Source organism: Schistocerca nitens, chromosome 8 (assembly GCF_023898315.1).
Source record: "Schistocerca nitens isolate TAMUIC-IGC-003100 chromosome 8, iqSchNite1.1, whole genome shotgun sequence".
Taxonomy (NCBI): Eukaryota; Metazoa; Arthropoda; class Insecta; order Orthoptera; family Acrididae; genus Schistocerca; species Schistocerca nitens.
In genome coordinates this window covers 284778156-284792865 of record NC_064621.1, presented here as the reverse complement: position 1 = coordinate 284792865, position 14710 = coordinate 284778156, and the positions used below count along the sequence as shown (strand labels likewise).

The following is a 14710-nucleotide window of genomic DNA, read 5'->3' as shown; positions in this document are numbered from 1 at the left end:
AGGTGACACGTACGTAAGCATCCTGTCTGATCACCTGCATCCATTCAAGCCCATTGAGCATTCCGAAGGACTAGTGCAATTCCAGCAGGACAATACGACACCTCACACGCCTAGAATTGGTACAGGAGTGGTTCAAGGAACACTCTTCTGAGTTTAAACACTTCCGCTCGATCGAAATTCCCAGACATGAACATTATTGAGCATATCTGGGATGCCTTGCAACGTGCTGTTCAGAGGAGATCTCCACCCCGTCGCACTCTTACGGATTTAAGACTCAGTTCTCTCCAGAACTACTTCAGATATTAGTCGAGTCCATGTCACGTCGAGTTGCGGCACTTCTGCGAGCTCAGGGGGGCCCTAAACGATATTAGACAGGTCTACCAGCTTCTTTGGCTCTTTAGTGAATTTTGAATATGTTGTGTTACGTCCGCACTATAAAACAACAAATATTTTGTGATAAACAAATTTATTTGACCTTCTGTCACTCAAAACAAAACTTAAGTTCGACGACACAACACTTCGCTGGCTGTAGCGCCAAGGAGAAATCAGAGTCACTAGTAAAGAATACAAGTCCAAACCACTGCCAACCAGTCGATACCGACGCGTCGCAAGTTTCCAGCCAGGGAGGCCTCAGTACGGTTCGGTCGTCGTGAATCCAGAAGCCGGGTAGTAACACAGTCATCGGCGAAGATTGAACTGGTTAAACGGGCTCAGGGAGCTCGCTTAAATCCGCCGGTCCGGCCAATCAGGGTGTTGGTAGATGGCGCCCTTATACGGTTGCTCACTCTGGTGGCAAGGGCAGCGCCGCCAGGGTAATCCGTATCGATAGTGGTGTGTACGCTGCCGCTAACCCCGCGACGACGCGTTCACTTGCGCCAGTTGTTGACATCGTGTGCGGCGCCAGCGGTACTCGCTGTGTGCCGCGCGTGTTGCAGCACGCCGCGCCGAGTTGATGGCTGGTGTGCGGCGGCCGATACGACAGAATATGATTTACTTAACTCTGTTTCACAAAGCGCTCTTCCAGTCTCGCTCTTTCAGTTACCGAGCGAGGTGGCGCAGTGGTAACACACTGGACTCGCATTCGGAAGGACGACGGTTCAATCCCGCGTCCGGCCATCCTGATTTAGGTTTTCCGTGATTTCCCTAAATCGCTCCAGGCAAATTCTGGGATGGTTCCTTTCAAAAGGGCACGGCCGACTTCCTTCCCTAATCCGATGAGACCGATGACCTCGCTGTCTGGTCTCTTCCCCCAAAAACAACAACAACAACAACCCAATCTTTCAGTCTTTTCTTGTAAACAGGATAAAGGCTTATTTATTCTCTGCAGTGCATCCTAATACAATATCTATAGCCTAATACTATACCTTCAAAAGGCAAGGTCATTTTATTGACAAGTGAGATTACAGGGAGTTCATCATTGCAGGAGTATATGATAAATTCAGGCTCAATGAAAGTTAAAGGGTACTCGAAGAGTCGTATCAGCACAGTGAGTACTCCCCTTCGGCGTCAAGGCAGACGAGTATACTTGTATGCCAGCGATCATAAAGGCATAATGGCATCCTGCGATAGATTGCTATAAGCATCTTGAGCCTTTTACTGCAATTCGCCAATGGTACTTGCAGACCATTTTATCGTGTCCCGTACGTGTTCAGTTGGCAACAGATCTGGTAAGCCTGATGGCCAGGGTAGTTGTTGTACACCACGAAGAGCACGTTGCTTCGCGGCAGCAACATGTGGACATGCATTGTCTTGATAAAGTGTTACATCTCCTTCCTGTCAAATAAATGAGAGGAGCACGGGGATAAGAGCCGGTGCAGTATAGAGAGCACTTTACCCTAAAGGAAGACTAAATGCGTCCTCGAGCTGTAACTGATGACTACCCACACCGCGGAGCTGGGGTGGGACCTGTATGTCGACAGTTAACGCAGTTCACCAAGTCCACTGCGTACGAATGTGCGTTCATCACTAGAATACAGATAGAACCTAGTATCATCACTGAAGACGACAGAGCGCCAGTCCACTCTCCAGCCAACTCTTTCACGACACCAAAGCAGGTATGCCTGACGGTGTCAATGGTCGCCTCGCCAGAGGTATACGTGATCTTAATCCTGGTAAAAGCAGTCGGTTACCAGCGATCCTTGATGACACAGCATGTACAACGCGCGCCCACATGTCGTCCCTGTATAATTCTAGGTCGGCCCCCAATGCTTACACAGTGCGTCGATCTTGGCGTGCGTCTGTACTACGCGGTCGTCCAGAATCTGGTTTACAGGTATGGGAATGATTTACATCTGCATCAGCACCCCAAAAACCACTGACGTTGTGTGGCAGAGGGTACTCTCAGTACCACTAACTGATCCCACTTCCTTGTCCTACTTGTGAACAGCACGTGGAAAGAATAATTGTCGGTAAGGAGGAAGTAATGTGTTGTCCGATTCTTCCCTGAAGCTACCCTCCCGAAATTTCAATAGCTAACCTCGCCGTGATGTTCCTAGGACTACTATTGAAATCAGCGATGTGCCATCGATACATTGTAGCCAACAAGAGCAGCAGTCTTTCAATACGTCCATCAAACTTCCCTCTTGCTCGCAATGTGAACTCATTAACATGGCTGAAGCTAGAATGAGATTTTCACTCTACAGCGGAGTGTTCGCTGATATGAAACTTCCTGACAGGTTAAAATTCTGTGCCGGACCGAGACTCGAACTCGGGACTCCAGGAGTGCTAGTTCTGCAAGGTTCGCAGGAGAGCTTCTGTGAAGTTTGGAAAGTAGCAGACAAGGTACTGGCGGAAGTAAAGCTGTGAGGACGGAGCGTGAGTCGTGCTTGGGTAGCTCAGATGGTAGAGCACTTGCCCGCGAAAGGCAAAGGTCCCGAGTTCGAGTCTCGGTCCGGCACACAGTTTTAATCTGCCAGGATGTATCATGGTTGAAGCTGTTCAACAAGAGTGTATATTGGCTGGTTGGGCGTGACTGTACCTTAGAATGTTGTAAACACTGTTGACCTTTGAACTCAGCACAGTTACTGATACGGAGTGAAAAAGAAAGAGGGCCACCTGAGCGGTGTCTGATCGCTGAAGACCGTGACAAATGAATCACTAGCACTGCAACCCCCTCCCCTAGCATGTTCATATTATATCCTGGTGCCACTGAACACCATTCTTGAGGGTGTTGCATTTTTCTCCCAGCAGTTGTGATAACCCACAAACAGTTTTTTTCTGGTGTATGAACTCTAGTTATGTGCGTAGTGAACATCACTAAAACGATGTAAAATGTGTAAAAGCAGTATGCATCATGTCATTATATGATAAAAGAGATTAAAATTAAGATGTTTCCGTGTGCTTTTTATACGGCTTGTGTAGGAAAAGGTGACGGTAAAAATGTGAGGCGGTGAAGGGAATTACTCAAGGGCATAGGCAGACAACAGCCTTCTCTGTATCCATTTGTGGTTGCTATATGAAACTTTTGAAGGTAATACATCATTATTATAAATGACTGAAGCGATATCATAAGTTCACTGCAGATACATTAAATGACACATCGTCACAAGACTCAACACTCATACAGTAAAACTCCAAAGTTCTTGCAGTGTTGCAGCAGCACTTCAGATTTCTGCCAAGAGAGAGCAGCCGGCCGTTGTGGCCGATCGGTTCTAGGCCCTTCAGTCTGGAACCGCGCGACCGCTACGATCGCAGGTTCGAATCCTGCCTCGGGCATGGACGTGTGTGCTGTCCTTAGGTTAGTTAGGTTTAAGTAGATCTAAGTTCTACGGGACTGATGACCTCAGATGTCAAGTCCCATAGTGCTCAGAGCCACGAGAGCGCAGCTGTGAGCAGTTAGGGAAGTTGGAGACAGCCGTCGAGAAAGTGTATCTTGTGCTTGAAATGCATTCACACCAGTCTCCAATAACAGTGCAACGACACTTCAGCACTAAATTCAACGAAGATCCGCAACTGGCCACTCCATTCGGTGACGGTATGCGCAGTTTTAAGGCTTCAGGTCCTGCTCACGGCCTCCAAGCTCTCCCGACCTAACCCCAAGCGATTATTTTTGGCCGCGCGGAGTAGCCGCGCAGTTTGAAGCGCCCTGTCACGGACTGCGCGGACCCTCCCGCTGGAAGTTCGCGTTCTCCCTCCGGCATGGGTGTGTGTGTTGTTCTTAGCATAAGTTAGTCTAAGTAGTGTGTAAGTCTTGGGATCGATGACCTCCGCAGTTTGGTCCGTTAGGAATTCACACACATTTGAACATTTGATTATTTTTGTGTTTACGCCTGCTCTATCAACAAACCTACCACAACTACGAGATCGCATCAGAGGTGCTTCTGAGCAAACTGATAGGGACACGCAGTGCCGAATATAGGAAGAAGTTGATTATAGACTTGATACCTGCAGCATCAGTAGCGTTTAGATATGTACTTGTAATATGTCAAAAATGAAAAAAAAGTTTTTAGTTTTTCTACATTGTGCAACAAAATTAAAAAATCACTTTTTCGAAACCCCGTAACTGTGTTCCATTCCAAAGCATAAGTTTGAATTTCGGCTTGAAGGTTCATATAACGCTAGTCTGTAATGGTGGCAAAAGGATACACCCGGCTACGCCACCCTCGGGTTCGGTGACGCATGAAACGGCAAGGTGACGACACATGTGAAAAAAAGGGTCACAGTTCAGTTCATGTGAAGTGTAGCGTGGTTCGTGATGTTACATTGACACTAAATTTTACCACAATTCTGCCCAACGCCACTGTGGAGGTGTCACACGGTGGAATGGTTGCAACAATCCCCCCTACTCATTTTTCAACCCTTATTGTTAGAAGCCTCTGCCGTGGAGGTCCTGTGGATGACACAGGAAAACATTTCAGACACAGTGTGGGTCATAATCGACACGGAAAGCGCTCTGGGTCAGGCATGAAGGGAGCCAATAAAACTAGCCCTTCTCTTAGCGCGCTCTAAATCTGCGGCTCGCATTGTCATGAGCAACATGACGACGTTCTTGACTAACTTGGCCACTGCTGCCAAGCCCTGGCGTCTCAGCCCTGCTCTAAGGACATAGCGGGGCTGCAACGTGATCTCACCCCTTTGGATTGTAGGGTAACAGCAATTTTTGCTTAGCCACAAAGTGTGGAACAGCTAGGGACCGTTCGAAAACATTCGACGAAATTTTAATGTGATCCGTGGAGTGATGAAGGGAGAGTTAGACATTGACACATGCGTGAAAGAAATGCAAAGCGTCTGTTCAGTAACACCCTCAGCGCTACCCACGCACTTTTCTTGAGCACGTTAAACTGTTTCTGCTAGAGAATTTGACACTAACTCAGCAAGGAAGCCAATCTAGCGCCTGAGGGTTAGACAACTCCCTCGGCACCCTTAAGTGGATTTTGCCTACTTGCTGGTCGGTGGGGTTGCAGCCTCACAATGTCCATAAAGTAGGGTTGGAGCGCCCAGGGGTGGGACGAGTGGCCAAATTAAGAAGGCCGTCGCGGTCCTCATTGTAGTTTCGTTTTCGACCGCGAAGTGTGGAAATAAACACGCCAAGGCAAGGGGAGCTTTCACTGACGCACTTTACGCCACCCCCAGAGGTCTTTCGTATCGATTCTGAATGGTTCAAATGGTTCAAATGGCTCTGAGCACTATGGAACATCGGAGGTCATCGGTCCCCTAGAACTTAGAACTACTTAAACCTAATTAACCTACAGACCTCACACACACCCATGCTCGAGGCAGGATTCGAACCTGCACCGTAACGGTCGCGTGGTTCCAGACTGAAGCGCCTAGAACCGCTAGGCCACACCGGCCCGCTATCGATTCTGAGCGGCACCAATAAGAACACCATGTGATTTCCACGCTGGGGTTCGCGGTTCTGACTTCCAACGCAGAGGTGTCAAAAGAAGGGTTAAATGCGGTTTAGAGTGGCTGCGACGTCCTTCCCATGGCGTGACACATCAACGGCGGCGGTGAGCAGAATTGTGGCAAAATTTGGTGCCAATGTCGCGTTTGTCGACACCTTGCTGCTTGGAACGTCGCCAACTCGGACGGTGAAGTCGCAGGACGTCACACTTTTGCACCATTACACAAGAATGTTGAGCACACTTGCAACCCAAAATTCAAACTTATGCATCGCAACAGGAGACAAATACGGGGTTTCCAAGAAGTGATCCTTTAGTTTCGTTGAGAAGTGTGTGTGTGTGTGTGTGTGTGCTAAGCCAAAATGGCTCAAATAACTCTGAGCACTATGGGACTTAACATCTATAGTCATCAGTCCCCTAGAACTTAGAACTACTTAAACCTAACTAACCTAAGGACATCACACAACACCCAGTCATCACGAGGCAGAGAAAATCCCTGACCCCGCCGGTAATCGAACCCGGGAACCCGGGCGCGGGAAGCGAGAACGCTACCGTGTGCTAAGCCCTTTGGCTCATATTACACATAATACAACTATAGTAAATCTGTGAAACAGGTGCAATCATGTGTGACAACTACGTGCTCTGAAACCTGTTTTCGAGAGAAATCTGAGCAACGACTATGTACTTGCACTCTGACGCGTGACTGGTAATACTTGGGCAATGTTGAATGTAAAGGAAGCAAGACAATAGCCAAGCCGAAAAAAAGCGCCATCAGCTCCACAAGTTCCAGATACCAGCGATGTGTAAATAGTAAAATTTTTTACGTCATTCTACTATCGATAATAATACCCGCTAGAGCTTTTGTTGTTCACATTATATTTTTTTTGTTTTGTTTTATCAAGACACTATCGATTCCGCTCACTGCTCTTCCAAATATTACGCCTTCTCTGATAGAACTACTAAGTAATCCGAAAAAAAAGCACTCCGTCTTCAGGCTACAATTGGCCCATCGGGACCATCCAACCGACGTGTCACCCTCAGTTGAGGATGCTGACAGGAGGGGCATGTATTCAGCACACCGCTCTCCCGGTCGTTATGATGGCTTTCTTCGACCGGAGGTTCTACTATTCGGTCGGGTAGCTCCTCAATTGGCATCACGAGGCTGAGTGCACCCCGAAAAATGGCAACAGCGCATGGTGGCTGGATGGTCACCCATCCAAGTGCCGGCCACGCCCAACAGCGCTTAACTTCGGTGATCTGACGAGAACCGTTGTATCCACTGCGGTAAGGCCGTTGCCTAAGTAGAACTCCTAAGTAATCAGCAAAAAGAAAGCACTCCGTCTTCAGGCCACAACTGGCCCATCAGGACCATCCAACCGCCGTGTCATCCTCAGTTGAGGATGCTGATAGGAGGGGCATGTATTCAGCACACCGCTCTCCCGATCGTTATGATGGTTTTCTTCGACCGGAGGTGTTGCTATTCGGTTGGATAGCTCCTCAATTGGCATCACAATGCTGAGTGCATCCCGAAAAATGGCAACAGCGCATGGCGGCTGGATGGTCACCCATCCAAGTGCCGGCCACGCCCGACAGCGCTTAACTTCGGTGATCTGACGAGAACCGTTGTATCCACTGCGGTAAGGCCGTTGCCTAAGTAGAACTCCTAAGTAATCAGCAAAAAGAAAGCACTCCGTCTTCAGGCCACAACTGGCCCATCAGGACCATCCAACTGCCGTGTCATCCTCAGTTGAGGATGCTGATAGGAGGGGCATGTATTCAGCACACCGCTCTCCCGATCGTTATGATGGTTTTCTTCGACCGGAGGTGTTGCTATTCGGTTGGATAGCTCCTCAATTGGCATCACAATGCTGAGTGCACCCCGAAAAATGGCAACAGCGCATGGTGGCTGGATGGTCACCCATCCAAGTGCCGGCCACGCCCGACAGCGCTTAACTTCGGTGATCTGACGAGAACCGTTGTATCCACTGCGGTAAGGCCGTTGCCTAAGTAGAACTCCTAAGTAATCAGCAAAAAGAAAGCACTCCGTCTTCAGGCCACAACTGGCCCATCAGGACCATCCAACCGCCGTGTCATCCTCAGTTGAGGATGCTGATAGGAGGGGCATGTATTCAGCACACCGCTCTCCCGATCGTTATGATGGTTTTCTTCGACCGGAGGTGTTGCTATTCGGTTGGATAGCTCCTCAATTGGCATCACAATGCTGAGTGCACCCCGAAAAATGGCAACAGCGCATGGCGGCTGGATGGTCACCCATCCAAGTGCCGGCCACGCCCGACAGCGCTTAACTTCGGTGATCTGGCGGGAACCGGTGTATCCACTGTTTTTTTTTTTAATTTCATTTTGTTCGTTTTCGTTCGTTTCATCTGCTCGGTGCGAACGTCGCAAGACATCCGTTTAAGTTCGTTGTTGAGCGATTAACTCAGTTTTTTTTATTACAGAGAGCTGCTAACCCTCTGACCGAACACGCTGAGCTACCGTGCCGGCAACCACTGCGGCAAGGCGGATGCCTAAGTAATCAGCAAGCTTCAAAGTTATTATGTCTTCTCCCTCTATGTATCAGATGAAAAATTTATGCAAACGTATAGTCCGGGTATCTTTCCCGTCTCCGTCACAGGATAAAAGAAGACGAGGAAAAAATCGCCAACGAGAGTGTAGGAGACGCGCTTACGCACGGAGAAGACGCCGGGCCGTTCTCGGACTGCTGTGCTTCCCTTCGGGGAAGCGCGCCGTGAGTGACCACGGCCGCAGGAAGGACCATCGCCGCCCACGGCCGTCCCACGCAGGTGGGGCCCCCGGCGTGCTGGTCACGTACGCGGCCGCTGCTGGCGCTCCCGCTGTGCCGCGGAAGGTGCTGCAACTAAGCGAGGCTGGCACAGTGGTTAGCACGCTGGACTCGCCTTCGGGAGGACGTCGATTCAAGTCCCCGTCCGGCCATCCACATTTACGTTTTACGCACTTTCCCTAATTTGCATAGGCAAAATACCAGTATGTTTCCTCTGAAACTTCGTTCATGCGGGCCGCTTTTGACTTCCCCTGCACTGAGCTGCTGTGCTGTAATTCTGATGCAGGTAATTTTTTATGAATGGGGCTTTCGCTGACCATAACATTGACGACATTCTTTGAATAGTAACTTTTGACTAGGAGTGACTTGCATGCCTGTGATTTTTTAACGTTGTTCACCTGATGATGCGGCTTAAAGCCGCGGAACCGGTTGTTTTTTAATGAACAACATTTTTACCAGCTGTGGGAGGAATTATTCCCAACATCACGAATTTCAACAACTGCGGTTGTAGGGAATATTAAACAGTTTGTAATTTCATATTTCATAGGACTTTCTCAGAGGGCAAGAGAATAATTAAAGAAGGTTTGATATAAGCTACACTACTGGCCATTAAAATTTCTACACCAACAAGAAATGTAGATGATAAACGGGTATTCATTGGACAAATATATTATACTAGAAGTGACGTGTGATTACATTTTCACGCAATTTGGGTGCATAGATTGTGAGAAATCAGTACCTAGAACAACCACCTCTGGCTGTAATAACGGCCTTGATACGCCTGAGCATTGAGTCAAACAGAGCTTGGATGGTGGGTCCAGGTACAGCTGCCCATGCAGCTTCAACACGATACCACAGTTCATCAAGAGTAGTGACTGGCGTATTGTGACGAGCCAATTGCTGGGCCACCATTGACCAGACGTTTTCAATTGGTGGGGATCTGGAGAATGTGCTGGCCAGGGCAGCAGTCGAACATTTTCGGTATCCAGAAAGGCCCGTACAGGACCTGCAACATGCGGTCGTGCATTATCCAGCTGAAATGTAGGGTTTCGCAGAGATCGAATCGAGGGTAGAGCCACGGGTCGTAACACATCTGAAATGTAACGTCCACTGTTCAAAGTGTCGTCAATGCGAACAAGAGGTGACCGAGACGTGTAACCAATGGCACCCCATATCATCACGTCGGGTGATACACCTGTATGGCGATGACGATACACGTTTCCAATGTGCGTTCACCGCGATGTCGCCAAACACGGATGCGACCATCATGATGCTGTAAACAGAACCTACTAGATTCATTCGAAAAAATGACGTTTTGCCATTCGTGCACCCAGGTTCGTCGTTGAGTACACAATCGCAGGCACTCCTGTATATGATGCAGTGTCAAGGGTAACCGCAGCCATGGTCTCCGAGCTGATACTCCATGCTGCTGCAAACGTCGTCGAACTGTTCGTGCAGATGGTTGTTGTCTTCCAAACGTCCCCATCTGTTGACCCAAGGATCGAGACGTGGCTGCACGATCCGTTACAGCCATGCGGATATGATGCCTGTTATCTGGACTGCTAGTGATACGAGGCCGTTGGGATCCAGCACCGCGTTGCATATAACCCTCCTGAACCCACCGACCCATACTCTGCTAACAGTCATTGGATCTCGACCAACGAGAGCAGCAATGTCGCGATACGATAAACCGCAATCGCGATAGGCTACAATCCGACCTTTATCGTAGTCGGAAACGTGATGGTACGCATTTCTCCTCCTTACACGAGACATCACAACAACGTTTCACAAGGCAACGCCGGTCAACTGCTGTTTGTGTATGAGAAATCGGTTGGAAACTTTCATCATGTCATCACATTGTAGGTGTCGCCACCGGCGCCAACCTTGTGTGAATGCTCTGAAAAGCTAATCATCTGCATATCACAGCATCTTTTTCCTGTCTGTTAAATTTCGCGTCTGTAGCACATCAACTACGTGGTGTAGCAATTTTAAGGGGCTGTAGTGTAAATCAAGAGATATGTTGAACCATAGTATTTACAACAAACATCTACACTGATCAACCAGGACATTACACTATGTGATCAAAAGTATCCGGACACCTGGCTGAATATCATTTACTAGTTCGTGGTCCTCCATCGGCAATGCTGGAATTCAGTATGGCGTTGGCTCACCCATAGCCTTGATGACAGCTTCCACTCTCGCAGGCATACGTTCAATCACGTAATATCAGAAATTGAGTCCGCCTTACTGCAAAACACCTTGTTATTATTTATTTCTTTACTCTCCCAAACTAGTTTCGGCGACAAATATCACCATCATCAGTGGTTTTCTTTTTAATCTAAAATTTGCAGAGTATAGCATGGCTATACACACACAGTAACACATTATTACATTTTTTTTACTATTAGTTTTTTTTTTAAATGTAGTTTACTATGGATGCTTTCATACTACCTTATTTATTGTGGTGAACTTCGCTTGTCAGCAATATATACTTGGGATTGTGGTAGTTTTATGGAAACTAGTAATTTGGTTTTTACGGAGCTGTTACTTAGCTGTTCGTGTACCCACGTTCTTTGGATGGTATGTAGCTGCTTTTATACACAGAAAAACGAAACTTTCGCACTTTGTTTCTGATCCAGAATATTACGCGATCTTGCTGTTCTCGTGTGTCGCGAGAGGTGTATCGCATGTGGCGAGAGAGGCTATGAAAAACTGTAGCGCGAATTACGACAACTTCTGTTCATTACTTATGTCTCTGTGTATGATATGCAAGTGGTTATTTTGCGTGTGTGTGCTTTCTGTTCTGTGTCCTTCGTCAGTTCTCTCAGAGCGGTAAAGAGTGTGTTGTTGCATAGTGTTGTGTTTTCGTTTATTACATTTTTCCCTTCGACTATAGCCTTTTGTATGTAGTACTTTTGTTCTACTGTTGGTTGTCGGTATAGACTGTTGCTGTTTCTCAGAATGTGTACATCGTATTCGATATTAGTGGAGTTATGGTTTTTGGTCATTAGATGTTCTGCAAAAGTTGAGTGTGTGCTGTCACTCTTTAGAGCTCTCATGTGCTCGGTGTACCTCGTTCGGAAGTTTCTGCTTGCTTGTCCTATGTGTTGGGCGTGACAGGAGTTGCAAGTGAGTTGATATATTCCAGCGTTGCTGAATTTGTCTGAGGTTTTTCTGGCTGGTCTTAGTCTTTTCTGAACTGTATTGTTTGTTCTGAATGTTATTGGGATCCCTTGATTTTTCAAGATGTTTCGTATGCTATGTGATATTTTGTTATTGTATCTGCTGTGTTGTCTGTGTGTACTGCATGTTTCTGTTTTACCTTGTTGCTGAGTTTGTTTACGATGTGTGTTTTGTAGTGTTTTCAGCAGCAATTTGTTTGATAATATTCAGTTTTCTCACCTCCCGCCTAACTGTCGTATTACTTTCTGTGGTTCCTGACGCAGTTTGGAATTCCTGTGTGATGGTCTGAATAGATGTCTGCCTGTTACACATTGCGACTCCCTTGAACTGTCGGTGGTCTCTGTCAGTCAACAGACGAGGTCGGCCCGTACACTTTTGTGCTGTACGTGTCCCTTCATGTTTCCACTTGGCTATACATTGGAAACAGTGGACCCAGGGATGTTTAGGAGTGTGGAAATCTCGCGCACACAAGTGACAATCACCTGACCATGCTGGAGCTCCGTGAGTGTCGCGGAGCCCCCCTTTCTGCACTCTCACGATGTCTAATGACTACTGAGGTCACTGATATGGACTACCTGGCAGTAGGTGGCAGCACAATGCACCTGATATGAAAAACGTATGTTTTTGGGAGTGTCCGGATACTTTTGATCACATAGCGGATGACCACCTACCTAATAGCTCTGTGTCCACCTTTGGCATGGATAACAGCGGCGACATGTGATATGGAAGCTTTGAGGCCGTGGTGAATCGCTGGAGGGAGTTGAGGCCGCATCTGGACACACAAGGCTGGCCGAAGTGGCCGAGCGGTTCTAGGCGCTACTGTCTGGAAACGTGCGACCGCTACGGTCGGAGGTTCGAATCCTCCCCCGGGCATGGATGTGTGTGATGTCCTTAGGTTAGTTAGGTTTAAGTAGTTCTAAGTTCTATGGGACTGATGACCTCAGATGTTAAGTCCCATAGTGCTCAGAGCCATTTGAACCATTTGAAGTTCCACCACATTTCGGCACCTGTCCTGTTTTACCGGTCTGCTCAGGCTACGACGGCCGGCATCTGTAATGAGGGGTGGCCGCCCACCCCCACGATGTCTGGACGCCGTTTCACTTCGCTTTCGCCACGAGTTGAGGACACTCACCATGGCGCTCCTCGATCAGCTGACAAGTCGTAAAGTTTCAGAAATGCCACGATAATCCGCCCTCAGGTAGGTCGCTCGCTTTCCCCATTCTGCTCACAGATACAGCACTCACTGACACTACATGCACCGTGCATGTTTCTGACTAGGCACGTGAAGCTGCTATTGTCTGGAAGGATTTATACTGATAGTAGGTCGGTGGTCACAATGCTCTGGCTGATCGGTGTATACGGCATTTGTGTTTTACACCTTACAGGCGTAATTCGGGCATTGCTGATGCGTTTGATCTCAGTATACTACAAATTCTAATGAAATGCAAATAGTTGAGCTCCCGTGACAGTGAAATATCGAAGTCTCCCTGGGTGCAACTACGTGCCTTGAAGTTCCACTGCGATACGAACGAACTTACCTGACCAGTTGAAAATTTCATTTAAAATTAAGATAGTACTACCATTGCTTGAAAGCAAAACGTATTTCATTCGAGTGCGTAGTTCTTAAGTGAATACTTTCAAAAATTTGAATAAATATCTAAGGAGGTAAGAATTATGTGAATACTGATTATATATATTCTTCAAAAAATTGATACAAAACCTTATATTTCACGTGTCCCTTGGCCGACAACGTGACTTTACATAACCATACGTCTACATCTACATGATTACTTTTTACAATTAAGTGCCTGGTAGAGTATTCATTTACTCACCATACCAATCTTGAGCAGCGTGCGGGAAAAATCACCACTCGTATATTCCAGTGCAAGTTCTGATTTCTCTTATTTTATTATTATATTCATTTCTCTCCATGTATGTATGTAGGTCAGCGCCAGCAAAATATTTTCCCATTCGAAGAAGAAAGCTGGTGATTGAAATTTCATGAAATTGGTCGTGCCACAACGAAAAATGCCTTTGTTTTTATGATTACCACCTCAGTTTGCTTACATATCCGTGGCACTCTCTCCCCTATTTCGCAATGATATAAAACGAGCTGCCCTTCTTTGATGTCCTGCGCCAATCCTATCTGTACAGATCCCAAAGCGCGCAGCAATATTTGAGAAAAAGACGGAAAAGCGTAGTGCAGACAGTCCCACTTACTAAATATTCTGCGAATAAATTGCAGCATTATCTACGTTATCGTTCCAAGTTAAGTTATTCGTAACAGTGATCCCTCAGTATTTAGTTGCATTCACAGCGTTTAGATTTGTGTGATTTATCTCTTAACCGAAATTTAGCGGATTCCTTTTAGTAGTTACGTAGATGACCTCATAATTTTCATTATTAACGGTCAATTACCACTTTTTGCATCATCCAGATATATTTTCTAAGTCAATTTGTAGTAGATTCTGATTATCTGATCACCTTAGAAGACGATAAATGACAACATCATCTGCAAACAATCTAAGACGGCTGCTCATATTGTCTCCTAAATCATTTATGTAGATCAGGAACAGCAAAGGGCCTATAACAGTTCCTTGGAGAACGCCAGGTAATATTTCTGTTTTGCTCCATGAATTTCCATGAGTTGTACGAATTGTGACCTTTCTGATAGGAAATCACGTATCCAGTCGGACAACTGAAAACGTACCCTGTAGGCAGGAGTTTGATTAGGAGTCGCTTCTTAGGAATGGCGTCAAAATCCTTCTGGAAACCTAAGAAAATGGAATCAATTTGAAATTCCCTATCAATAGCATTCAGTCATTATTTCGTGCGGATAAAGAGCTATTTGTGTTTCACAAGAACGATATTTTCGGAAATCGAA

The 14710-nt window shown here is 46.9% G+C and overlaps 3 pseudogenes; all 3 read right to left on the bottom strand.

The window, feature by feature from the left end:
• Positions 1 to 7021: 7021 nt before the first annotated feature.
• On the bottom strand, positions 7022 to 7138 carry LOC126199886 (5S ribosomal RNA; annotated as a pseudogene).
• A 236-nt stretch (positions 7139 to 7374) lies between these two features.
• Positions 7375 to 7491, bottom strand: LOC126200018 (5S ribosomal RNA; annotated as a pseudogene).
• Positions 7492 to 7727: 236 nt separating this feature from the next.
• LOC126199954 (5S ribosomal RNA) lies at positions 7728 to 7844 on the bottom strand (annotated as a pseudogene).
• Between the last annotated feature and the right edge of the window lie 6866 nt (positions 7845 to 14710).